The sequence below is a fragment of the Saccopteryx bilineata genome, chromosome 11 (genome assembly GCF_036850765.1).
Source record: "Saccopteryx bilineata isolate mSacBil1 chromosome 11, mSacBil1_pri_phased_curated, whole genome shotgun sequence".
Classification (NCBI taxonomy): Eukaryota; Metazoa; Chordata; class Mammalia; order Chiroptera; family Emballonuridae; genus Saccopteryx; species Saccopteryx bilineata.
This window is the reverse complement of record NC_089500.1, coordinates 75,890,263-75,915,812: the sequence shown is the minus strand read 5'-3', so window position 1 is coordinate 75,915,812 and position 25,550 is coordinate 75,890,263. Positions and strand designations below refer to the sequence as shown.

The window sequence follows — 25,550 nt, the reverse complement described above, 5'->3', positions numbered from 1 at the left end:
ATTAATCGGCGAGAGCAGCTCGCAGAGGTGGGAAACATTTTCCTTAGGGAATCACAGGTTTGTGTTATAAGGGGCTGTAACTCGGGCACAGCAGGAGGGGCTCCGAGCTTCCACGCTTCGGACTTGCTGCGGCACCAGCGCTAGGCGCTCGCCAGCCGGACAGCGTGGAAGCCCCCCTTTGGGGTTTGTAGGGAGGCTCCCCCACTTAGGCATGGCAGATGAAGTCAGTGGCCATTATGACTGATTCAGCCTCCAGCCCCTCACCCTCTCTGGAGGTCGGAGTGGGGGCCAGGGGCTGAAAGTTCTAATCTAGTCTCTGAATAGAATTCATATTATAACCTTTAAGTAAATGTCTGAGCAGCACACCTAGGGGGCAGAAAGACCCAGGTTTAAATTGTACCTGGGCCCCTTCCTAGCCATGTGACCCTGAGCCTTAATTTATCCGTGTCTACCTTGCCTGGCATCTCGCAGGTGTAACTGGGACGCTCCACCAGCCCTCGTCCCCAGTGGGTTGGAAAGCATCTCAGAACCCATAGTGTCAGCAGAGTAACAGCGCCGAGACAGGCTTCCCAACCAGAGGCTTTGTGTCCTGTGTTCCAGAAACACCCATAAGGCCAGGCCAACCCACCCCACGTCCGGGTCATGGGACCTGTTCCAGCTCCTGTCGGTCCAGTGACGTGACAGCTGTCCTGGTTTGCACAGGGCCCAGGCGGTTCCTAGGACGCGGGACGGCAGTGCTGACCTGGGATGATCCCTGCGGAAGCAGGATGAATTGGTCACCCTGCGGCCAGCCTGGCCCACTCGTGTCCTCTGTACCCCGAGCGCCCGTTGCTGAAGCCGCAGCACCTCTACTGTCTACGCGAGTCCGGGCCCCGTGGTCTCAATGGTCTGAGGGTGCGAGGGCGGAGTGTTAGCGCTGAGTCCCTGAGGCGCATGCGCGAGTGCTGGAAGCGGTACTAGACGGCAAGTTAAAACACTCTGCCGCTTAAAAAAAATTCAGGGACCGGGAAAGGAAGCCAGATGGCTTGAGTGAAAAGGAGGTTTTGACCAGGATTTGTTTTCTCTCTGTGTGTGTGTTTGTGTATGGGAGGTTAAATACTATGAAAAAATTTCTGGAAAAAAATCAGTAGATAAGGATCAGCTTAATCACTAGAAGAAGTAATAAATAGCATATTCTCAATTTTGTTTTGTTTTTTTATCAAATTTAAGTAAGCCCTTGGTGGTTCTCTGGGAATTTAGTATGACATAGTGTCTGATATAAACCCAGATCAGATACTTGGTTATTTCTAACTTAATACTTTAATATTTCACAGGGAATTTTGAGATGCACTTGGTAATTACCAGAAGTAGGGAAAGAGAAAAGGCGACCAAATGATTTTATTTAGAACATGTGGACAGTTGACTTTTTAATGCATCTCAAGTGTCTTAGAAACTTTTTATATTATTTTTCTTGACAACCTTAGGATAATTGATCTTTTCCTGTATCTGATGACTTGGACTCAAGACACCACAACCTCCAGTTCATTTTCATAAATGGTTTTATAAAACCAGGAAATCCCTCAATAGTTAATAAAACTCAGCTTTCTAACTTACAGCTTTTATTTCCACCTAGAAATAATTAGCTATGCTTGAAACTTTCTCACAAGAATTTCTCAGTAGAGGAAATGGTGCTTTCACTTCGAGGTCCCAGCTAGATGAGAGCTGCTGTGTGGGAGGGGTCATGTCTCTGTTCCCAGTCCTATCTTCATATGGACGGTTAAGTGCTTAGACATCTGCCGGTGTTCACAGAACTACCTGTCCTAGGGTGGTGCTTTTGAGGCACGGAGATTTAGGGGGACAGAGAATGCGGCAGTCCCCTCATACTGGGTAGCTTTGGGCTTCTGAATCAGTTTCAAAGTGCATACCAGATCATCAGAACATCTAGATAGTCAAAATTCATAAATTCATAAATTCCGGGGGTTTTATTACCATGTTTGTAGTCTGTGGTCATTAGTGCAGTGTGATAGAGTTAATGCTAAAGACAGAGTTTGATTGGCTCCAGTCCATTCACTCAAATATTTATGGATGTCTTCTGAGTTTGTAAGGCACACTTACCACCAAGGATGTGGTCAAAATCTCTAGCTTTGTCGGATTCACATTCTAGTAGGGGAGACAGGCCAGAAGGAAAAAAAGTGAATGCATAGCATGTCAGGCGGCAATAAGTATGGAGAAGAACTATAAGCAGGCTGAGGGGGCAGGAAGTGCTTGGGTGTATGGAGGGGGGGCGGGGGGAGGCAGCCCTTTGAGAGTCACAGTCAAGGAAGGCCTCACTGAAAAGGTGACATTTGAACACAGAACTTGCTCAAGGACAGTGAGCCTTGGAGGTGTCTGGGAAAGAGCTGCCAAGACAGGGGACAGCAGGGACCAAGGTCCTGAGGCAGACCTGCATGGGTGTTCTAGCAATGCAAGGAGGTGGAGAAGCGGGGCGCGGCAGGAGCTGGGGTCAGAGAGCTGGGGGCCTGATGGAAGATCTCCAAGGGCCTTGGAGTTAAAGCAGGGGCCTGGGGCATTCACTCCCAGGGAGATGCCTTTAGAAGCAAAGGGTTGCATTTTTTTTTTAGTTCAAATACCCTCAAATCAAATTGCCGCAAGACTCTTGTTAACTAATCAAGGAGGCCAACTTCAATTTTGAATTGGCATTTGAACTTAAATGGATCATCTTGTAAACTTTGTATTTCAATCTTAGGAAAAAGACTTGCCTGGTAATATAGCAGCAACTCTAAGTTGCCAAACTTCCTAAACAGCTTAATCATTTCTCCGATTTCCATCTTTCACATCTCCAGGTGTTTGGCTGAAGATTTGAGCAAAGAAACGTCGACACCCTTGTAAACCTATGGCATGTTATTGATAGTTTACGGAAAGCAGAAAGTCTGTTCTGCTCTCGAGAAGGTGTTAGTTCACTTCATTTATTCAACAGCCATTTACTTTGCACCTACTGTGTTCCAGGAATTGTGTTAGGTCTTAGGTCCTGGGTATATAAAGATATATAAAGGCTCTTTCCCCAAAGTTGGTAGAACCAAGAAGGAAGAGTTTACCTCTGGGGAGTCAGGGAAGGCTGGGTGACTCAGGTTCAACCCTCAGCTCCAGAAGGAAAGGTCATTGTCTGTCTCATTCACGCAGCACGGAGCACAGAATCTAACAAAGAGTAGGTGCTCAGTAAAATGTTATGAATGAATAAATGAGTGGTTGGTTGAGGCAATGGTTGAGCAGAGTCTGAAGGAGGAACACGTTTGTTTGGGAGGCAGGTGCACGTTGTTGGCAAGGAGAACAGTGTGTGCAAAGTTAGAAGATTTGGAAGAGCGTGATTCGATCTCAGTAACAATGTCAGATTTCTGTTAAAAGTAGTTTTCCGTGTCCACACTTAAGACATAATTATTCATACGTGTGCTTCCTTTCAGTGTATTTCTTATGAATTTGTATGCATCTAGCAATTTCCTAAAACATTATATTTGTACATATTGGCCAGTTGAAATAACTACATTCTTAGTATAAAAACTTGGTTGTCCAACTTCTTTTTAAAAAGTATATTCAGTGCCTGAGCAGGCGGTGGCGCAGTGGATAGAGCATCGGACTGGGATGCCGAGGACCCAGGTTCAAGACCTCGAGGTTGCTGGCTTGAGCGCGGGCTCATCTGGTTTGAGCAAAAGCTCACCAGCTTGGACCCAAGGTCGCTGGCTCGAGCAAGGGGTTACTTGGTCTGCTGAAGGCCCATGGTCAAGGCACATGTGAGAAAGCAATCAATGAACAACTAAGGCGTTGCAATGCGCAACGAAAAACTAATAATTGATGCTTCTCATCTCTCCATTCCTGTCTGTCTGTCCCTGTCTATCCCTCTCTCTGACTCTCCCTCTGTCTCTGTAAAAAAAAATAATAATAAAAATAAATAAATAAAAAGTATATTCATGAGCAAGAATAACTGAAATTAGAACAGCTGTTATTACCTTGACAATACCAAGATTAATGCACCTGAGTAAACTTAGTGGGGGGAAATTACAGATTTTGCTGTACAGTACAAGGGACTTTTTTTTTTAATTGGTTGTGCAGTTAAACCTTCATCAAGGTATACCAAGCCCTGGAAGTGATTTCAATTGAATAACAAAAGAAATGGAATAAAATTCACTTAAAACTGGTTCACACCAGTCTCTCCTGCGTGTACTGTTAACTGCGGAGATCAAGTCACAGAACATTACCCTGAGGAGAAAGGGTTTAGTGAACCCTAGAAATGGGGTTTGATTTATGCCAGAAAAGCTGCCTTTTCACTGCTTGAGATTCTGTGGAAGAAAGCCATAGTCTTTCAGCAAGTGGTTTCTAAGGAGACCCCGTATAGCACAGCCTCTGGAAACAATTCCGTTGTTAATGAGAAATGGCTCTCAGGCCGGTGGGAAAGTGCGGGCTGTGAAAGTGTTTGCTTTCTGCAGTGACGCTCCTGAAATTTCTACACAGAGCAGACATTTTAGGCCTTCGTTCACAGTCGTTCTTGCTTGTAAATATATATTTTTAAATGAAGCTAGAGCAACAGAAAAGTTTTTGTGCTAGAAATGTAGATACCCAAACTTGCAAATATATTCACACAAGTCACCTTCCCGAATCTCAGCATTCCGTGAACCCTGCCGACCTGTTTCAGAATTCTAACATTCTAGAGTTCATATATTGTTATAGTGAGTTATGTTCATGTATTGTTATTATTGAGTTATAAGTATATTGAATTAATTTGCCTAAGAGATATTTAAAACCCTGAAGTACTGTAGCATATTTATGTATTCTTTAAGTCTGTTTTCAAAATACATTGAGATAGCTCAGAGGTTGTTTTCATTTTGCTTCTTTTAAGTTCTCCCTCAAAAGAAAGTAATTAATTGCAATATTTTAACTGTAATCCTTTTATAATAATTCAAGATTAAATTTATTATCTAATGAAGCACTAAACCTTGGAGTTAAAAAAATTAGTAGGTATCCACTAATTCCTCTTCATGTACCTATTGAAATCAGATTCCAAAACTAGACCTATATTTTCCCAATAACTTTTAAGTAATAAAACCAAAATAAGAAATTTAAGGCAATAATTTCAAGTCGATTTCCATCTGTAGCATGATTCAGAAACATGAATGAAGAAGTGACCAGCAGAGGTCCAGAGGAGAATGTGGAGCAGGAGGTCCGGCCGAGGCACCCCTGGAGTTGGCCAGTGGGATGAAATGCAGCAGGGCTGCCCCTGGGGGGCCTGTGGGCACCCCGCGGCCCATCTGTTCCCCAGCCTGCACGTCGGGGTTGCCAAGAGTCCTCTCCCTGTCCTCGCCCACTCGCCTCATTTGACCCCACTCCTTTCTCTGTGTTCTCTGAAATGCCTTTGAAATGCCTCCACTCTGGACAGCTGCTTTCGCTGGCCGCTCTGCTTCGGGTAGGGGAGGACTCGGCCAGCTGGTGACAGCAGGAACAACTCGGGACAGGCCCGGCCTGCCCTGGGCCTTCCCCTCTCCCGCTGGTGACCAGACAGGATCCCCCCACAGAGGCCCACGCCAAGGATCAGAGAGGGGCGGGAGATCATCTCCTCATCTCAAAATCAACACACAAGGGGTTGAAAGAAAGGGGACAGTGTCAGTTTGTTTACTCAGTCACCCCACCCTGCGGCTGCTCTGCTCCGTTTGGTCAGGTCCCTACCGTTGTTGGACTTGCCCGGTCACAATAACAGTTTATGTTCTGGTTTGGAGATGACATGGTAGAGGGAGGGACTGTGACCTTCCTGTCCCTCTTACTCCTGACCACACAGAGAAATGTAGAGGGCAGACTCGCCCTCTGACTTTTGAGCGGCAGGCGATGGGTCCACGCGGGTCCAGGGCTGTTCCCTGGGCAGGCTTCCTGAAGAGAAGGAAGAAAACGTGTTCTCAATCCGCAGAGCAGCAAGCCGGTGCCGTTCAGGTGCTGCTGGGGTGCCGACATGCTTGAGGGTGCGGCTTCCCGAGGACTGGGAGTGGCTGAGGGCAGAGGCGATGGATCCCGGTCCCGGGGACAGGGCGGCGGGCGGCTGACGGTGGGGTCCGCATGCTGCGCGCAGCACAGAGGTGCAGGGTCTGCCTCCGCATGTGGGCGTCCTCGCTGCTCCTGTTCTTTCCCCTTTCTGCACCGCACCCGGGCCACCCCGCAGGACAGCTCCCCAGACCAGGCCCGGTCAGCGGGGCGCCGTGGGTCTCCACGAGGCGCAGAAGGAAGGCTCATCTTGACGCACAGAACCACGCTGCAGCTCGCATGGCAGACCTGCAGCTGCGTGAAGAAATGGCCCCGCAGACATGCTTCCTCCTCTTTACCTTGTGTGAGTGCCGCCTCTTGCTGTCGGCACTGAGCGCGCAAGGGGCAGGGACCACGCAAGGACCGGAAACGGGTGCATGTGAAAAGAAGGAGTGACCGTGGTGGCCTAGTCAGGACCCATGAGAACCAGGAGGTCTCCTTTCCCGTCTTGGAAAAACGTGAAAATAGTTTTGGTCTCAATGGAAATCCAATTCAAGGCCCTGGACGGTTGGTTCAGTGGTAGAGCATCGGTTTGGCATGTGGTTGTCCTGGGTTCGATTCCTGTCAGGGCACACAGGACAAGTGACCATCTGCTTATCTTCCCCTTCCTTCCCCTCCTCACTTCTCTGTCTGTCTCTCTCTTTCTTTCTCTCTCTCTCTCTTCTTCTTCTTTCTTTCTCCCCTCCCACAGCCATGGCTTGAATGGTTAGAGTAGGTTGTCCCTGAGTGCTGAGGATGGCTCCATGGCCTCTCCTCAGGCACTGAAGTGGCTCAGTTGCCCAGCAACGAATCAAAGGCCCCAGATGGGCAGAGCATCGCCCTATAGGGAGCTTGCTGGGTGGATCCTGGTCCAGGCGCATGCAGGAGTCTATCTCTCTGCCTCTTGGCTTCTCACTTAAGAAAAAAAAATTCAGTTCAGAATAGTCTAAGTGCCTATTGTATGCTAGACTCTACCAGGCAACGGTGAACACCTGAGAAATGAGAGACCCCCTCACGGAAGAGCCACGGATAGACGTGGGGCAGCCTCTCTGACCCTCCGAATTCGGAGGGTTTTAGATAGTCCCCCCAGATTTAGGTCTCACTGAACAGTGATTTTTTTTCATTTAACAGACTTCTAATGAATGTCCTACTTTGTGGTAGCGTGCCTTGGGGACACAGTGGTGAATAAGACACAGACTCTGTCCTCCTGAAGGTCCCCGTCTGGAGAAGGAGAGGGGTGCGTGAAGAGGAGTTACAGTACAGCTTTTATGTAAACGAACAAATGATAATCCTTCTAGAACATTTAATTTCTGGAATTGGGAGAGCTTGCCGGTGAAAGGAAAGCATGTAACGTGCACAGTACAGAGCCTGGCAGAGGGAAAGCCCTCAGAAAATGTGACCTGTCTGTGTCACCACGACTGCCCTTGCCTTTCCTGTCTCAGCATCCCACGCCAGTGTCCCCAGTCCAGCCCCTCCACGTTTGACCTGTTTAAATGTCTCACTGACAAAAGTCAGTGCATTTTCTAGGGGAATTGAAATGCCCGCGTGGTGGCATACCTTTGTCACCTGCGTTCTTCCGAGGTTCCTACATGTCACGTGTGCTGATGAACACAGAAGTGTATTAACACTAGCCCGTCAGCTGGGAGAGCGTGGAAGGCTTTGTAGTCTACCTCCACGTCACCACTTTGACAGATTGTCTGTTTGGGGGTGGGGTGTGTGTGTGTGTGGGGGGGGGGATGAGTACGGAATTATATAGTAAAACTTTGATTTATTTATTAAAGGTATGATTTAGTGGGTTCTGCTATGGATGACCGTCTGATGCTCTTGTGAGCAGTCAGTTTACTTTAAGGATCAAGTTTCTTACCCTGAGCACTGCTGATATTTGGGGCCAGATCATTCTTTGTTGTGGGAGCTACCCTGTGCATCTGAGGATGTTTGGTGGCATCCCCGGCCTCTGCCCTCGGATGGCAGCACCCCCAAGTTGTTACAGACAAAACTGTCTTCAAACACTGCCAAAGGTCCGCTGGGGAGTAATGTCACCGCTAGTTGAGAACAAGTGCACTTGGCCTTCTAGCCATTGGTCATGAGCCTGTGGGACGGTGCAGACTGACCACGGTGTGACTTTCCTTCCAGCAGGGGTAGGTCTTCAGTCAGCCACGCTCCTCCAGGTGCCTGCTTTGTGGGAGGTACCGGCCAAACCATGGGGAGTGAGATGGCCCTTGGTCTGAAGTAAGTCATGGTCCGACAATTTGTAAATTAAGTCAATTTTTCAGGTTTTGTAAATGTGTCATATGATTCTTAGAAACAATTTGAAACAGTGCCGTGAACTTTTTAGCTAGCTATAAAAAACATCCCAGCCAGACCTGTGGTGGCGCAGTGGATAAAGCGTCAACCTGGAATGCTGAGGTCGCTGGTTCAAAACCCTAGATTTGCCCTGTCAAGGCACATATGGGAGTTGAAGCTTCCTGCTCCTCCCCCCTTCTCTCTTTCTCTCTCTCTCTCTCTCTCTCTCTCTCTCCCCTCTAAAATGAATAAATAAATAAAGATAATTTAAAAAAATAAAATAAAAAATAAAAAACATCCCAAAGCAGGCATTATTATATACTATGAAATACCTTCAAAGCAGTGGACACCCTCTATAATTTTCTTTAAACTTTTAATTTAATATTCTTTGATCCTTGTGCATGGAATAAATGGAAATTTCTTGTTTTGTTTCACTTCTGGAATATGCTATTTACTTTTTTCTCCAAATATTTTATAAATCAACACTTGTGTTATGGATTTGGGGATAACAACAGCACCTGTCCTCATACGTGGAGTTCTCAGTGTTTGGACAGCTGTCTGCAGTCTGGGCATGCATACTCAACTGTAACAGAATACTCGTTTGATGAAAAAGACCTTATAATTGTGTCACTGAAGCGAAACTGAGTATTCAGCCCATCCAGTATATTAAAAACCTTAAAAAGTAACAAATAATCCAAATCCTATATCTAAGCATTATGATTTAGTTTAAATAAGATTAGAACAGCATACAATATAACATTTAATATTACACTTGAACTGATAAGATATTGGGACAGTATAGTTAGGTATAGTTAAATAGTAATAAAATAATTAGTAGTATAGCATTCCCTGGTATTTATCCTTTGTAGATACCAAATTCAGCTCTTAATTTATAAGGCTCTATTAAGAATCTGAGTTTTATGGGTATTTGTGTGTGTGTGTGTGTGCGTGTGTGTGTGTTACTAGTGAAGAAACTTCAAGTTGTTGTTTTTACTTTTATCACTGTAGGCTTTTCTATGGTTTTTATCTTGCAGACCTTGCTTTGTCATACATACATGTTTACGTGCATTGAGTGCTTCCCAAATGCATTTAGTCTAAGACCCGATCCAGAGTGGCAGTGAGTTTCAGAACCCGGCCTGACAACGTTGGCCTGGCACTGGTGTTCTTTCTCTGCCGCCACACCACAGGGCTCCGTCCGGCATTCAGTGGGCACTCAGACAAATGTGTATTTCGTGCAAAAGAATGAAATTTGACCCTTACCTTACACCGTACACAAAAATCAATTCAATATGGGTTAAAGATTTAATAAGATCTGAAACCATAAAACTCCTAGAATAAAACTGAGGGGAAAAATCTTGGCATTGGTCAGGGCAGTGACTTTTTGATACAACACAAAAAAACACAGGCAACAAAGGCAAAAAATAAGCAACTGGGGCTAACCCTAAACCCTAACCCTAACCTTAACCCTAACCCTAAACCCTAACCCTAAACCCAACCCTAAACCTAACTCTAACCCTAAACCCTAACCCTAACCCTATAATTAAACCATAAAGTTTCTGCACAGCAAAGAAACATCACCAAAATGAAAAGGCAACCTGCAGGATGGGAAAAATATTTGCAAACATAATATGATAAAGGGTTAATATCCAAAATATTCAAGGGACGCATACAACCGATAGCATAACAAACAAAAAATCTGATGTAAAAATAGGCAGAAGACCTGCCTGAATACAGTTTGCCAAAGAAGACATGCAAGTGGCCAACAGGCCCATGAAAGGGTGCCCACCAGCGCTGACCATCAGGGAAATGCAAGTGAAAACCACGTCAGTCCATCACCTCACAGGTGTTAGGGTAACTGTTCTCGGAAGGACAGGAGTAAGTGTTGGTGAGGATGTGAAGAGAACAGGGCCCCTGTGCGCTGTCAGTGGGACTGTAAGCTGGTACAGCCACTATGGCAAGCAGTGTGACGTTGCCTCAAAAAATTAAGACTAGAACTACCATATGACCCAGCAACCCCACTTCTGGGTTTATATCCAAAGAAAATGAGCTCAGTCTCTCAGAGATCTGTACCCCTGTGTTCACTGCAGCATTACTCACAAGGGCCAAGATGTGGAAACAATGTAAGTGTCTGTTGACAGATGAATGGCTACATAATATATATAATGCATGTAATATTCCTGTATCATGTATAATATATATTACGTATATTATACATATGAGTATTATTTACCTATTACAAAAAGAGGAAATCCTGCCATTTGTGACAACATGGATGAACCTGGGGACATTACGGTAAATGAAATAAGCCAGACACAGAAAGACAAATACTGCGCGATCCCACTTACAGGTGGAATCCAAAATTATCAAGCTCATTGAACCGGTGATTGCCCAGAGATGTTAGTCCAAGGGTGCAAACTTTCAGTTATAAGATAAATAAGTTCTGGGGGTCAGTGGCACAGAAAAGCGATTCTAGTCCATGATACCACATTGTATACGTAAAATTTGCCCAAAGAGCAGATTTTAAGTGTTCTCACCACACACACACACACACACACACACACACACACACACAAATGTAACTGTGAGTGGCACTGGATGTGCTAATTGTCCTGATCACCACAGTCGCTTCACAATGGGCAGTGCACAGTCACCGCATTCTACACCTTAACAAATTATGTTGTACAATCTTAATATGTGTACCTGGAAAGATGTGTGTGTCTGTTATCTAAGCCGGCCTGCTGCTCTGAGATGACAGCTTAGATATTTTGGTTTTTGCACTTCAAAAACTCTAGGAGAATTTTGACTTCTTTGAAATAGATCCCAACAATCTATCCTGATCTATTATGGCGAACAGAGAAAAGGGGAACTTCTCTGATTCTAAACTCTTTTGAAAGATTTCCCTGTCGCCACTGCCAATCCTTTCTGCTCTAAGTAGATAGAAAGGCAGAAAGTGTACACACCATACAAATGATTCAATGATAATCATGTCGCTATTCGGAAGTAACCGTACTATAAACGGTTCAAGATAACCAACTTCCATTTTGTTAAAACTTACATAAGCCACTGGGCTGTGTTAGCTTTGAAAAGGGAGAGAGGGAGGTATCTGAGAAAATTTGAGAAGGGAGATATGTTAAAACAACTTACTTTTATAATGAAAACTATCTTGATATATTTCCTTATTTGTTTTACACAGTGGAGAGCCTTGGTTATTGTCCCTGATAAAACTACATTCAACCTACCTCACCGCTGGGCCTCTGACACCCTGCTCATTTCGGGAGTCCATTTATGTAGCGTGTGTGTTTGTGTCGGAGGAGGAGCATGAGAAAGAGAAGAGTGAATCCTATTCTATGAAAAATCTAGAAATAGTCAAACTTAAGAACTAGGTAATAAGTCAGTTTAGTCGAGAGCCAGGAGAGGCAGGTACTCGGGGTGACAGTACTGTGATCGTTGTCCTCCGTTCTCCAAGGACAGGATGGAGTCACAGAGGTTAGTCAGTTCTGACTCTTGGGCTCTTCTGCCTCTGTTTGAAAAAAGTGGTTCCCAGTGAAGTCCCACTTGAAAGGGAAAGGGGTGCTCTGCCAGACTCGGGATGTCACCTCTTCGGGGACAGAAGGTGGCCTGATAATTCAGGATGGCATTCCTAAAGCCACCGTGTGTTCTAGGCAGCTCAACGCGGTCTCTTCATTGCCAGGCTAGTGCCTGGAGTGTTCTAACTGTCCACGCGTCTCTAAACTTCTTGTAGAAAGACCGAGTGCAGAAGTTTTCTTGTGGGCATGTACCTGACCTTAGGCCAAACGTGGACAGTGCAATTTGCTTTCCAGAAACCCTGGATGCATGGTCATGATGCAGAAGGGCAGGGGTCTGCTAACACACCCAGGGCCCGATTCGCTGCCGCTTCTTGTACGAGTATTAGAGCCCCACCCCCAGTTTAGACATTATCTGCTGCTTGTAAGAATATTAGAGCCCCCCCCCAGTTTAGACATTGTCTGCTGCTTGTAAGAGTATTAGAGCCCCCCCAGCCCCCCAGTTTAGACATTGTCTGCTGCTTGTAAGAGTATTAGAGCCCCCCCGGCCCCCCAGTTTAGACATTGTCTGCTGCCGCTTTGGCGTTCCAAGAGTGGGCTGGGATTGCGTCATGGAGCCGGGATTCGAGTTCCTGCTTCAGAGCCCACATTCTTTTTTTTTTTTTTTTAAATATGGAATGCTTCACGAATTTGCGTGTCATCCTTGCGCAGGGGCCATGCTAATCTTCTCTGTATCGTTCCAATTTTAGTATATGTGCTGCCGAAGTGAGCACAGAGCCCACATTCTTGAAGGTGGGACTCTCTTCTTCAACTTCAGGAATCAAGGCGCCTACAGGACTCTTAAGTCTTGGGCTGGTTCAAAACTTTATAAATATCTCTGGGTCAAAAGATCTTTTCTCAGATCCCGCTCAAATCTTAGAGTTACTTATTCAGCCTCTGGTGTCTCCATTAAAGGGTGTTTCTAGCAGGGCCAGCAATAAAGTTTTACATAACAGCTTCCATAACAGCCGTAATAATGACCCCTTAAGGAGCCACAACAGGTCACCAGGAGTGTGACTTAGGAACACTTTACTTTTATGACCCCGTTGTATCCTCTCCACACCCTGACGATACAGGCCTGCCATGGTCCCCTTGTGGTTGTGTGGTAGTGCTCCAGAGTAAGATGCTCAGAACACACACACAGGCATTACACAGTAACTCCTCAGTGCGGATACAGCTCCAGAGTAAGATGCTCAGAACACACACACAGGCATTACACAGTAACTCCTCAGTGCGAATACAGCTCCAGAGTAAGACGCTCAGAACACACGCACGGGCGTTACACAGTAACTCCTCAGTGCAGACACAGCTCCAGAGTAAGACGCTCAGAACACACGCACGGGTGTTACACAGTAACTCCTCAGTGCGGATACAGCTCCAGAGTAAGACGCTCAGAACACACGCACGGGCGTTACACAGTAACTCCTCAGTGCAGATACAGCTCCAGAGTAAGACGCTCAGAACACACGCAGGGGCGTTACACAGTAACTCCTCAGTGCGGATACAGCTCCAGAGTAAGACGCTCAGAACACACGCACGGGCGTTACACAGTAACTCCTCAGTGCAGATACAGCTCCAGAGTAAGATACTCAGAACATACGAACGGGCGTTACACAGTAACTCCTCAGTGCAGATATAGCTCCAGAGTAAGACACTGTTACACAGTAACTCCTCAGTGCAGACACAGCTCCAGATAGGAGGTGAGTTGAATGACTATTTACTAGATGAACACATGAAGGGATGAACTGGAGTCACCTCTCTGCTGCTGCCTTTAGCCCTGGAAGGCCGTGCGGAGCTGTGTCAGGGACGCTTTCTCTTGACTTCACTCCCTTCCTTTTCTCCCTGCCACAGAATGACGCGGTCAGGAATGGCGCCATGGCCTTTCACACCTGCCTCTGGGACAGCTGCTGCGAGTGCTGGGGAAGGACACGGTGCAGGAGTGTCCCAGTCCCCGCGGGTGAGTGGGGCGCAGGGTTGTGGGGCCACAGGCTGGCCGGCCCAGCTGGTCACTGACAGGAGGGCGGCCGCAGGAGCCCACTGCTCCAGCCTCGTCCTCCCTCCTGCCCGGGCTCTGGGTGTCCTTTGTGGTCCAACCTGCAGCTGACTGAGAAGGCCAGGCAGCCCCGGGCCAAGCGGGGAATAGCTCAGCTCCCCAGGGATGTAGGAAAACAGAACCTTCCAGTACCGACCGCGGGTCCGGCCATTGGAAACCCCTCTCCTGTCCCTCGGATGTCTCCTGGCTGCCTCGTTCACTCGGTTCCAGTTCCCGCCCCGCTCCTTGGCCAGCGGGGAGCCCACCACCTTCGGGACGCAGGTGGTTCTGTGGTTTAAATGAGGGAAAGAATAAGGTGACAAAATGGGGCATTGACCAAAACAAGGGGAGCGTCAGTGTGACCCTGTAACACTGATGACAGTTCTGAGTCTTTGTAGCGCAGTCATAACGAGACAGGATACAACATAAGCTGAAGACCACACAGGATCGGAGGGGGTGGCAGCCCGGTGAGCAGGAAGTGGGTGGCAGCCTCCTCTCCCCGCTGCCGCGGTGCCCCACCTGGCCTCTACTAACCAGTTACAGCGGTCCGTGCAGCACTGCTGTCTCAGGCTGTCTCAGGGACAGAGGTGACAAGGAGTGTGGCTTGTTGGGGGGTGCGTGACCCTCCCCTTTTTCCTCTCCGCACCCCCCATGCTCTCTTTCTCTGTAGTTTTTCCTCAGACAGTTTTTCTCCTGTCACCATGTCAGGCTTAGTCTATTGGAAATTTATATGTCCCCTGTAATTTAGGTTTTAAACAGCATATGATTTACCCTGTTATTTAAAAAAAATGAAATGAAATCCAGCGGGCTTCCCTGAGCGGGAGACTAGCACCCTCAGCCCTCTCCTCTGGAAACTGGGACGAGAGAAGAGGTAGGTCCCAAAGCAAACCCAGGGGGTGCGGCTCCCGAAAACGCCAGGCCCTCGTCAGTGGGTCGGGAAAGTGAAAGTGGGTTTTGTTCCTAGTACCCCTGCCGGAGCCCATGGGGCATAAAAGGGAGCCACCGCCCATGTGCAGGGCCCCTGAATGAACTCCATTCATTCCGTACTTGGAACTGTCTCTGCAGCCGCAAAGAGAAACAATACTTATAACCCAGTTTCTCTGGTGCCAGTATCAGCAGGGGAAACGCCAAGGGGCCAGTACGAGAACGCTGGTCACTTCTGGTGGTTATATAACTCTGCATTCATCGATCATCTTTGTATGTTTAAATAACCGCTTTTCAAAATGATCATAAAGTGGGTTTGGCAATGCTCTGATATCACATTTCATGCATTGAGCAACATTTTTAAATGGAGCAGTCCCAAGTAATTTGTTTATTATGGTTAAGAAAGTTTATAAAAACACACCAGCATGCACCCTGAGCCTTTGTGTGCTTAATTACTGTAATTTAAAACCTGCCGAGAATTCAGAATCCAGAATCCAGAATTACAGTGTTGTGAGGTGGGCACTTCCCTCCATTTCCACCTCAGCCTGTAGGAGGCGCTGTGGGGTGTGGGCAGGTCTGGAGGTCGTGGTGGTGGGCGTGCGTGCTAATACCACTTCCAAGTGCCCTGCAGAGAGGACTCTCTCTACTGGGGATCTGACTTGAGCAGCCACTGTGCGCTCAGGCCCCTCGCTGATTTCCCACGGCCCTTCCAGGACAGGCGCACAGCCCACGTGACTCACGGAGCCCCTCTGGCTTCTGCCCACCTGTCTTCCAGTCTCCGGCCCCCCACCCTCGGCTGGCTGCACTTCCTTCCGTGGGCCTGGCTCTTTCTTCCCTCATCGGTTGTTCCTGCCTGGAACTCCCTCCTGGCCCTCCCCGTTCCTCTCCTTAATCTGAGGACCCTTTCTCACCCCTCACTCGGGAAGTCTTCACCTTAAGGCTACTTTTCCAGAAGACTTTCCATTGTGTTAACTGACTAAATGGCTACTGAATGACTTCGTGGTCTTTGAGGTTTAGTTAACGTTACAGTCAGCCTCCCTCACCAAGTGCATGACAACATAAAGCCAAGTAGTGGCAGCTGGTACTTTTCAATAACCCATTCGCAGGGGCTCCAAGAATGCAGTCAGAGCAGATGACTTCCCTCTGCTTGGGCGAGAGGGAAGACGGGGTCATCGAAGGGGGAGTGGGGCCCACCAGCCATTAATTAGATGAGTACGGTAAACAGTTTTTAGGACTCAGTCTATCCTGCAGACTTAACATACTGAGCTGACATCATCTTCCTGTTCAGAACCTTGAAAGCACAGTTCAGAAAGTCCTTCATGATCTGGTTCCAGGCTCTATTTTAGTGACCGATCCCCGCCGATGACCACGGACAGCCCTGGAGGGACCTGTGCTGAGACAGGGAGGGACAGATACTGTGCCGTGTGGCTTCTGTGTGGAACCTAGAAACAAGCAAACGAGAGACGCAGTGCTGAGCCCGTTCCCTTCTACCCGTTCTAGAAGGAAAAGCGTCTAAACTAAAGTGAATCTATAATTGAGATGGTGAATGGCAGAGACTAAACTAAAGTGAATCTATAATTGAGATGGTGAATGGCAGAGACTGCTTATTATCCCCCAGAAGTTGTTCCCAGGGCGGCTAAGTCTCAGATCGGTGACCATTCTCAGTGCGCACTCTGTACCCAGCTTGCCGCCTGGCCTGGTCACTCGCAGGCGGGGGGGAGTGTCTGGTGGGGGCTGTCACGGACATCCCTCCCCCAGGGGAGGGAGGCGGGTGCCCCTCGCTCCGGCCTCGGGCTTTCCCCACTCTGCTCTTCTGGAGTGTGGTGCTGCCGTCCTGGGCTGCGGGGGTGAAGCCCTGTGGGGCAGACGTCGGGATCCATGGACCCTGGGTTCCTGGCAGCCTGGGTCACTGCGCCAGCCACGGGCCACTTCCCGGCATTTCTGTGAGATGAAAATAACCTGCTGTCTTTATTAAGCTGTTGTTTCTGTCGTTTCTAGCTAACCCTAATCTTAGCTAATACAGACATTGAGTCCGAAATTTCTAAGAAAGTCACCGTCACAAATAACTACCAGTGGCATTTTTCCAAAGAAACCTCTCCCCCCCTATTAATAGAGGAAGAAAGAAGGGCCAGGGTGTTGCTGCTCAAGTTCACTGCTCATCACGAGACCGCATTTCCACGCTAAGGGGCAGAGTAATAATAGCTCGCCGTTGTCCGCAGTGTTCCGCTTGTTTCCAGATATTGGTGTCCTCTAGCTCTCACACCAGTCTTCAAGGGGCTTCGTGCGGGAGACCCTGAAAGCACCTGTGGACTAGTTTCCCGTGTTTCAGTTCCTCACGCTTGTCATCGCATCTCTCACCCATCCCTTTATGCCTCGTCATAGAGGACAGGTGTGTTACTTTACATCTTCTGAGCCAAGTTGGAGCAATCATTTTCCATCTCCTCTGTAGACCGCAGGCTGTCCTTGTCACAGGAGCAGGAGCACCCAGGAGTTCATCGCTTACTGAGTAAGGCAACGCTTCCGCTCCCTCTGGAAGGAGGAGACATCGGAAGAAAGAGCGGACGAAGGAAATGCCTGACTTAAAACACTCTCTGGGTTCAAGGCAACAGCGGTGTCAGTTGTCACTCCTGACCGTGCTAGTGGATGACGACGTATCATTTGCAGTTCTCAAAAAGTCAGGCAGCCCACTGATTGTCTGAAACAGAGACAGCTAATTGAGAACTCCACGGCAAGGAACCCGCACTTGCTCCTCTGAGCCCTGGCTCAGTTCAGGTTGAAACTTTTAGCGTGCACTTTGCATTTGGGTTCATGGCCCAGTGCACGCTGATTTCACTATTACTCCGTTTCCTGAGGAACCCAAATATGGACATCCTTGGTAAGCAGCGTTTTCGCCCATCTCCATCCGGTCAGACTGGCGAGGTTCCTCCTCCATGATGCTTCTGCTGGAGCCTCAGATATCGTCGGAAGGATAATTTATGTACAAGGATATTCTGACTTTGATGTATTCTCCAACCCACGTTAAAGAGGAGCCACTGGGGGGAGGTCTCCTTTTAATTTGTCTGCATTTTGTGTATTTTGTGTCTTTCTGCTGGTGTGGAGGAGGGAAAGAAGGTTGGTGACTGAAAGCTGGACTTCTTCTAGGCTTTTGTTTTCGGGCGGTGCTCAGTCTGTCGGGACTAATAGTGACCGACCCACTTCTCGCACCCTCTCCTCCCCACAGCGTGACATGCGTCCACCGCCCCCTCCCCCCGCGCGCCCTGTAGGGTGAAGAGGGGGAGTTCTTTTAGGAATCTCTGTAAATGTAAGTATTTATAAAGAATGTCTGGATAGACACAGCCCAGGGAGCTTTTTAGGATAATAAAATTAGTGGTTTTACTGTTTTTTAAAGGAGATGTTTTTAAACCACTTCCTTGCAGTTTCATTAATGTCTCAACTCGAGCTTTCCTTAATCGTCAATTCTTTTGCAAACTTCCTTTTTCCCTTCTACAGCAGGACGTGTTTTACGTAAATGGCTTTTCCTGGTATAAACCCTGACATGTTAAGGTCCTGCAGCCTGCAGCCCCTTGCTCTCCCTACGCACCACTGTTCACCGGAGGGTCCACACTCACAGTGCTGGCTCTCATATTTCCACGCCGTGACAACCGAGCCTGGTGGAGTTTGAAATGAACGTCAGAAGTCCTGAACGTTACTAGATGACCTCTGACCATTCCATGACCTCTGCATTTCTTATTAGTAAAATTAGATGTGATAACTAGTAATCAACTGATCAATACATGTTTGGGCTTGTCTCACTAAAGTCAGAGAAGCAGTAATTATTTACTAGTACGTAATCGATGCACACAAGAATTGCCAAGGAAGGGATTCTCATCATTCAGTTGGCTTGGATTAAGGAAAAGGAAGACCAGTTTCTTCAAACATTTTCACATGAGTGGTTTAAAAAGAAAATAGCAACCTTCCTGAGTAGAGAAAGATCTTCGTTCAAAATCTCTTCTATGAGTATAGTGATTTTTTTTTAGCAGTCCTAAAGAAGTAGATGTTAAGTGATATCATAATTCTATTTATTTTGTTTGGTTTTTTTTTTTTTTTTTTTTTTTTTTTGTATTTTTCTGAAGTTAGAAACAGGGAGGCAGTCAGACTCCCGCATGTGCCCGACCAGGATTCACCCGGCACGCCCACCAGGGGGTGATGCTCTGCCCATCTGGGGCGTTGCTCTGTTGCGACCAGAGCCATTCTGCGAGAAGGGAAGAGAGAGACAGAGAGGAAGGAGAAGGGGAGGGGTGGAGAAGCAGATGGGCGCTGCTCCTGTGTGCCCTGTCCGGGAATTGAACCTGGGACTCCTGCACACCAGGCTGACGCTCTACCACTGAACCAACCGGCCAGGGCTATTTTGTTTGTTAAAAACAAAGAAACAAAAGCAAAGCTCCCTCTCTAACGGCTCCTCGATTCATGGACTCCCTTGCAGACCCAGTGTGGGTTCCACGTTAGACATAAAAGTTCCTGCAGTTCCTTCATATCCCCAGTGTCTACTGTCTTGAAGAGGCTGTATGTCACTTATACATCCTGTGACTCTCGCTCTGATCCTTCCTTACATTCATTCCAAAACCAGACTTTAGAAAAGGCCTGACGTCTCTCCAATATGTCTCCCCATTGCCCCGATGAGCTTCCTTATCAGTCCATTCTGCAGAGGTTTGCTGCATGTCTTTCTTGGGCATTCATACGCTGTCAAAGCACAGCGACATGTCCACTCGGGCGCATGCCCAGCACTGTGCCCCCAGGCAGTCGGGAACAGGCTGTTCATAACAGTCCTTATAGTCCATTATGCTTCTTCTTAATATATTACGTACACCTTACCAGATTAATTCATATAGCTTTATCCTCATTCTTTCCTTTTCTTTTTTTCTTTTTTAGCAAGAGAGAGGACAGACAGACAGGAAAGGAGATGAGAAGCATCAGCTCTTAATTGTGTCACTTTAGTTGTTCATTGATTGCCTCTCATATGTGCCTTCCTGGAAAGAGGGGGGGGGGCTTAAGCTGAGCCAGTGACCCCTTGCTCAAGCCAGCGACCTTTGGGCTCAAGCCAGCAACCTTGGGATTTTATCTATGACCCCACGCTCAAGCTGGTGAGCCCGTGCTCAAGCAGGCGACCTCCGAGTTTCGGACCTGGGTCCTCGGTGTCCCAGGTTGACTCTCTGTCCACTGCGCCACCACCAGTCAGGCTTTCCTTTTCCTTTTTATTTTTTGTAAAAATTCAGAGGTATGTAGAAACATAGTTATAAATGTAAATAGAGGTACGCATAGGGAACATCTGTACATCCACTACTCGGGTGTGGAAAAAGAACATCACCAGTATGTTGGAAGCCCTGTCCAACATGACCCCTTTTATAATGGTTTTCTGCCTATACCTTCACTCATTTAGCCATTCTCTTATCAGTAGATATTTAACCCTTTGAGTAGTACGAACATTCATGCATGTCCTACACGAGAATTGCATGAGATAACAAAAATTTGTATTTTAAACATGTGTGAAGCAACAATAAAAAAAAGGCAAATGTATGTTCTTTTTGTTTCCATAAACGGGTTATTAAACAAACATGATTTTAAGTTAATAAAACTGTAACTGGAATTAATTTCATTTTTTGAAAAAAAAACCTCACTCCCAGGGGTCAGCAGGCATAAAAAAAACTCACTACTCATAGGGTTAAACTGTTCCTAGATGTTTGCTATTGCTAACAATGCTCTAATGACCATCCTCCAGTTTATTTTTACATTCTCACATAACTGCATCTGTAGGAGGGATTGCTAGAAATTCAGTTACCAGGTAATAGGACGTGGACTTTTCAGATTTAAATAGGGAAAACTAGATTACTCTCCAAAAGTGTGTGCAAATTTACACTCCCACCAACAGTGTATTAGAGAGCTCATGTCTCCACACCCAACAACTTTCCACAGTTGTTGATACCAACCTTTTCCATTTTCCTAATCTGATTAGAATAGATATATTTACTTTAACCTAGATGTTCTAGTTGGTGAAATTCAGCATTCTTTTATATGTTTTTATGTATTTTCCCTACTTTGCTGAACTGCCCACCTGTACCCAACACTAATATTATCTTATTGATTTGTTTTCTTACTAATTTGTAGTAATTCTTTATTGTTAAAAAAAGTTCTGTGAATCCTTTGTTGTATGAGTCACAAGAGTTTTCTTTTGGCTACGATTTTAAAGTTTTTATGCATCATTAAATGCATGAAGACATAGAGGCCCTGAGCTTCAGGAACGAATATTTAATAAACCATTTTTCACTTCCATTTTCTCACAGTAGTTTAACCTCTCACAGCAAAGATTATTTAAAGAACATGGATTGATGGTTCTAAAATCGTCTCTGTCATGTTGGTTTCCATTCCTCGACACGCAGCTGCGCTTCAAGTCATTGCACTGGGTCATTCATTCTCAGAGACGGAGGCTGTTCGACTGCTGAGAACCTTGTGGTCCTGGGAGTCCACCGGAGAGCTGGCTGTCGAGTGTTCAGAAGAGGCGTTGTATTACTCTATCAAATAGATCACTCTATGGAAGCTACGCATTCCTCAGTAAAGAGACAATTATATTGGTTTGGGGTTGAGTCAAGACTTCAAATTATCTTTCTTAAAGGCTCTAAAACAGTCTTTTGGGCCTGACCAGGCGGTGGTGCAGTGGATAGAGTGTGGGACTGGGATGTGGAAGACCTAGGTTCGAGACCCCCAAGGTCACCAGCTTGAGAGCGGGCTCATGTGGTGTGAGCAAAAAGCTCACCAGCTTGGATCCAAGGTCGCTGGCTTGAGCAAGGGGTTACTCGGTCTGCTGAAGGCCCATGGTCAAGGCACATATGAGAAAGCAATCAATGAACCACTAAGGTGTTGCAACAAAAAACTGATGTTTGATGCTTCTCATCTCTCTTCTTTCCTGTCTGTCTGTCCCTATCTATCCCTCTCTCTGACTCTCGCTCTGTCTCTGAAAATAAATAAATAAAAAAATTAAAAAAACAAAAAACCAGTCTTTTGGTATTTTATGTTTCTAGACATTTTTTGGTTGTTGTTAAGAAAAGAACCTTTGGATGTGATAGGAAGGTGATAAAGATCTTAGAAAAGCTGACATTTATTTAAAAACTCCTTGAACACTCTGCATATTGCTCATAGAAATGAGTAGCTGCTCATGTTAGAGAGGAAGCTGTGTTTGACTGTTCTTATGCACCCCCCCCACACACACACACACACAAAACAGGACATATACAGATGTTCAAAAAAAGCATTGACTCGGAACCATGGACAGTTTTTTCTCTTTTTAAATTTATGGGTGATATATCTTTGAGAAGTAGGGAACTTCATCTTATTGGTAGTCTGTATATTGAACAGATAGTCTGTCAATAGAATTTTTAAATTTAAAATGTTCTAGTTCGATTAAAATTTTTTTATCTATAACTTGATGAGGTGGTGAACACAGTACAATATTTATTAACCAATGTCACCCCCGATAAATTCCCTAAAGATAAAATAAAAAAAATTTACCTATAGAAAAGAAAGACTAACATTTTGAAAAACAGGAAATGCTGATCTATAATTTCTTAAGACGATAATATGCTTCACGATAATTGCTCTTTAAAGGTTTTGATATATTTAATGTGTTTTTAATATGTTCAATATGCTAGAAAAGAAATGTATTCCCTCGTTTTCCTTCCTCAGTTAATTGTGTTCTGTTTGTTGTTTGGTTCACATGCATGAAATAACTAAACATTGGCAAGAGTTTTTAGCTGGGCTCAGCTTTTCGTCAGCCAGAAAATTCTGAAAGAAGATGGGCATTCTTCAGCTTCCAAAATGTTGACTCTGGCTTCAGCGGCTACCAAGTCATAATAGACTCCCCACTGGCTGAAAGGTCAGAACCAGACGGGTTTGAACATCATGATTATGGGAAGAGAAAAGAAACATTGCCTAATCCAGTGCCAAGTTTGCATTGGATTGTGTTCTGTGACCTACTTTTCTTAGATGGGTTGGGTTTCTATGGATAGAGTGGATAGCAGCATGCTCTGGAGGCGATGAATTATGATTTAAAATCTGAAGGTTTTAAAGTAGCCATATGTTAATGACTCTTACCATCCCGGTAATGCTATTACCGCGGTTAGGTTTCTGACAGGTATGTGATGTGAAGGCCGTTGCAGTGAGCGGAAACTAAGGCAGTGTACCGGCAGCCTTGATACAGGCGACATAAACTTCACGGGCGCTTGTCCTGGTTAGGTAATCCATGCCAGTTTGTGTAGATGTCTTTAAGTAACAGCTTTATAATATATAATTCACAAGCATAAAATTCGTCCTTGTCACTAAATGTACAATCAGCGGTTTTTAGTATATTTTGAATTGTGCAATCATCACCAATATTTAACTTCAGAACGTTTTTGTCGACTCTAAAAAGAAACCCCGTACAATTAGCAGTCGCTCCCAAAAGTCGATTCTTTTGGACAGGCATTTGACTACTGACCTAGAGAAAAAGAAGACATAATTATCAAACGCAGATTTTTCAAGAGATATTAATAGAATACTATTACCTTGTCATTATGAACTGTGTTAGTAAACTGAAAGTTTAGATGGAATTGACAAAATCCTAAGGGAAACATAACTTATTAAAAGTTTCAAGGAAAGAGAAAAAGTAGAAAAATCTGGATAGTTTTATAACTATTACAGAAAATGAAGCCATATTCAAAATTCTTTCCACAAACAAAAGTTCAGGTCCAGATAAGTCCACCAGTGAGTTCTGTCAAGGATTTAAGAGAGAAATAAATCTAACTGTTACAAACTATCCCAAAGAATACAAAGGGAGTCATCTGTCTCACGAGGCCAGAATAACCTTGTCACCAAAATCCAAGGGTATTATAAGAAATAAAAATGACGAGAACAGAAAATTATGAGAGAAAACATGATTATGTCAGCAGATGCAGAAAAAGCATGTGATAAAGTTTAATATACTTTTACTGTAAAAAAAATCGCAGCTAACTAGGAATAGACAGGAAGTTCCTTAATCTGATACGAATTTCTACAAAGAAACAATCAGCAGTCAGCAATTACACATGGAAATACACTACAAATTTTATCTCTGAGATCTGGGCTAAGGCAGAGGTGGTCACCATCATCCCTTCTATTCAACCTCGTTCTGAGCACAGTAAGGCAAAAAAAAAAGTGTACAGATTGGAGAGGAATTAGTAAAATTGTCATTATTTGTAAATAATGATTATGTTGAGTAAAATTTCAGAAGCATTTAGATAAATTATTGGGAAAAACAAGGCTGGTGAATAGAAGAGCAGTATTTTTTTTTTTTTTTTGTACTTTTTCTGAAGCTGGAAACGGGGAGAGACAGCCAGACAGACTCCTGCATACGCCCGACCGGGATCACCCGGCACGCCCACCAGGGGCGACGCTCTGCCCACCAGGGGCGATGCTCTGCCCCTCCCGGGCGTCGCTCTACCGGGACCAGAGCCACTTTAGCGCCTGGGGCAGAGGCCAAGGAGCCATCCCCAGTGCCCGGGCCATCCTTGCTCCAATGGAGCCCCGGCTGCGGGAGGGGAAGAGAGAGGAAGGAGGGGGTGGGGGTGGAGAAGCAAATGGGCGCTTCCCCCATGTGCCCCGGCCGGGAATCGAACCTGGGTCCCCCGCACGCCAGGCCGATGCTCTACCGCTGAGCCAACGGGCCAGGGCCAGAAGAGCAGTATTAGGCAACCGACCACCATCTGAGATCTCTACTTGGTTATCTTGGAGCCATCTCAAACTTAACGACCCAAACTTGATTTTCTTTGAGAAGCTGTGTCACCTCCATCCGAGTGCCCCCATCTGCCTGTGGAACACCTGTTCCCTGGTCACCCAAGCTGGGACCACAGGATGGGGCTGCCCCAGCACATCAAAGGAAGGCGCTCGGTGCCGGTGCCCATGCCCATGAGCCCCACGGGGATCGGGACCTTGTGAGGCCGGTGAGTGCTGGACTTTGGCTCCCACCTTCTCTGATCCGCTAGTCACCCATGCGGGGACCGTCCCTCATGACCGTACACAGCCGCCTGCCTTGATTGTCCTTTTCCTTTCTCTTGTGCTCGGTCAGTTCATTCACAAACTGTCTCCAGATCGCACCACGAAACCTGTCTTCTCTGCGTCTCCACTCCTTCTGCCTCGTCTGAGCCCCGTCATCTTCTGGCCGGTAACTCCGTTTCTCCTCTTGCTGGCCGCCAGTCTACCCTCCACCCGTCTCCCGCGGCCTCGGTCTCCTGTGTCAGCCCTTCCACGGGTCCCGTTCACTCAGACACAGGCACCCAACACTGTGCTCTGAACCGCAGGTCCCGCGCGACCCGACCACGTCCGCGCGCCCGGCCTGGACCTGAGCGGCCGCCTCTGTGCGCGCTCTGCTCAGAGACTGACCTCGTTTCAGGTTAGTTTGCGAAACCTCTTTCCTGCCACGGGGCTTTGCACATGCCGGCCCGTGTCCTGGGGATGGTAAGAGCTGTCGTATTTGTTTGCTCTTGCTGTGTTCAGGCCCTGCGGGGTCCCCTCCACGTGGGCCACGTTAACCCGCACAGCAGTGTGGTGGGGGTTCTGCTGGCCCCGCCCTCACCAGAGGGGATAGGCGCAGGTGAACTGCCCCCGCCCACGCCTGTAAGTGCTGAGACCCCCACGTGCGTCTCCATCCTCCCTGTACGGGGCCCCTCCTCCTCCTCCTGGGCTCAGGACGC

At 46.6% G+C, this 25,550-nt stretch overlaps 1 long non-coding RNA gene and 1 other non-coding gene across 2 annotated transcripts in view; one reads left to right on the top strand and one right to left on the bottom strand.

The window, feature by feature from the left end:
- Positions 1-18,197, top strand: part of LOC136315303 (uncharacterized) — a 31,782-nt gene extending 13,585 nt beyond the window's left edge. Inside the window, exons 3-4 of the long non-coding RNA XR_010727473.1 lie at positions 13,713-13,818; positions 17,267-18,197. This is a non-coding gene — a long non-coding RNA (uncharacterized lncRNA). The remainder of the gene's footprint in view (positions 1-13,712; positions 13,819-17,266) is intronic.
- Positions 12,489-12,595, bottom strand: LOC136315781 (U6 spliceosomal RNA). The gene has a single exon (XR_010727570.1). It is a non-coding gene; the product is annotated as a U6 spliceosomal RNA (small nuclear RNA).
- Positions 18,198-25,550: the final 7,353 nt, after the last annotated feature.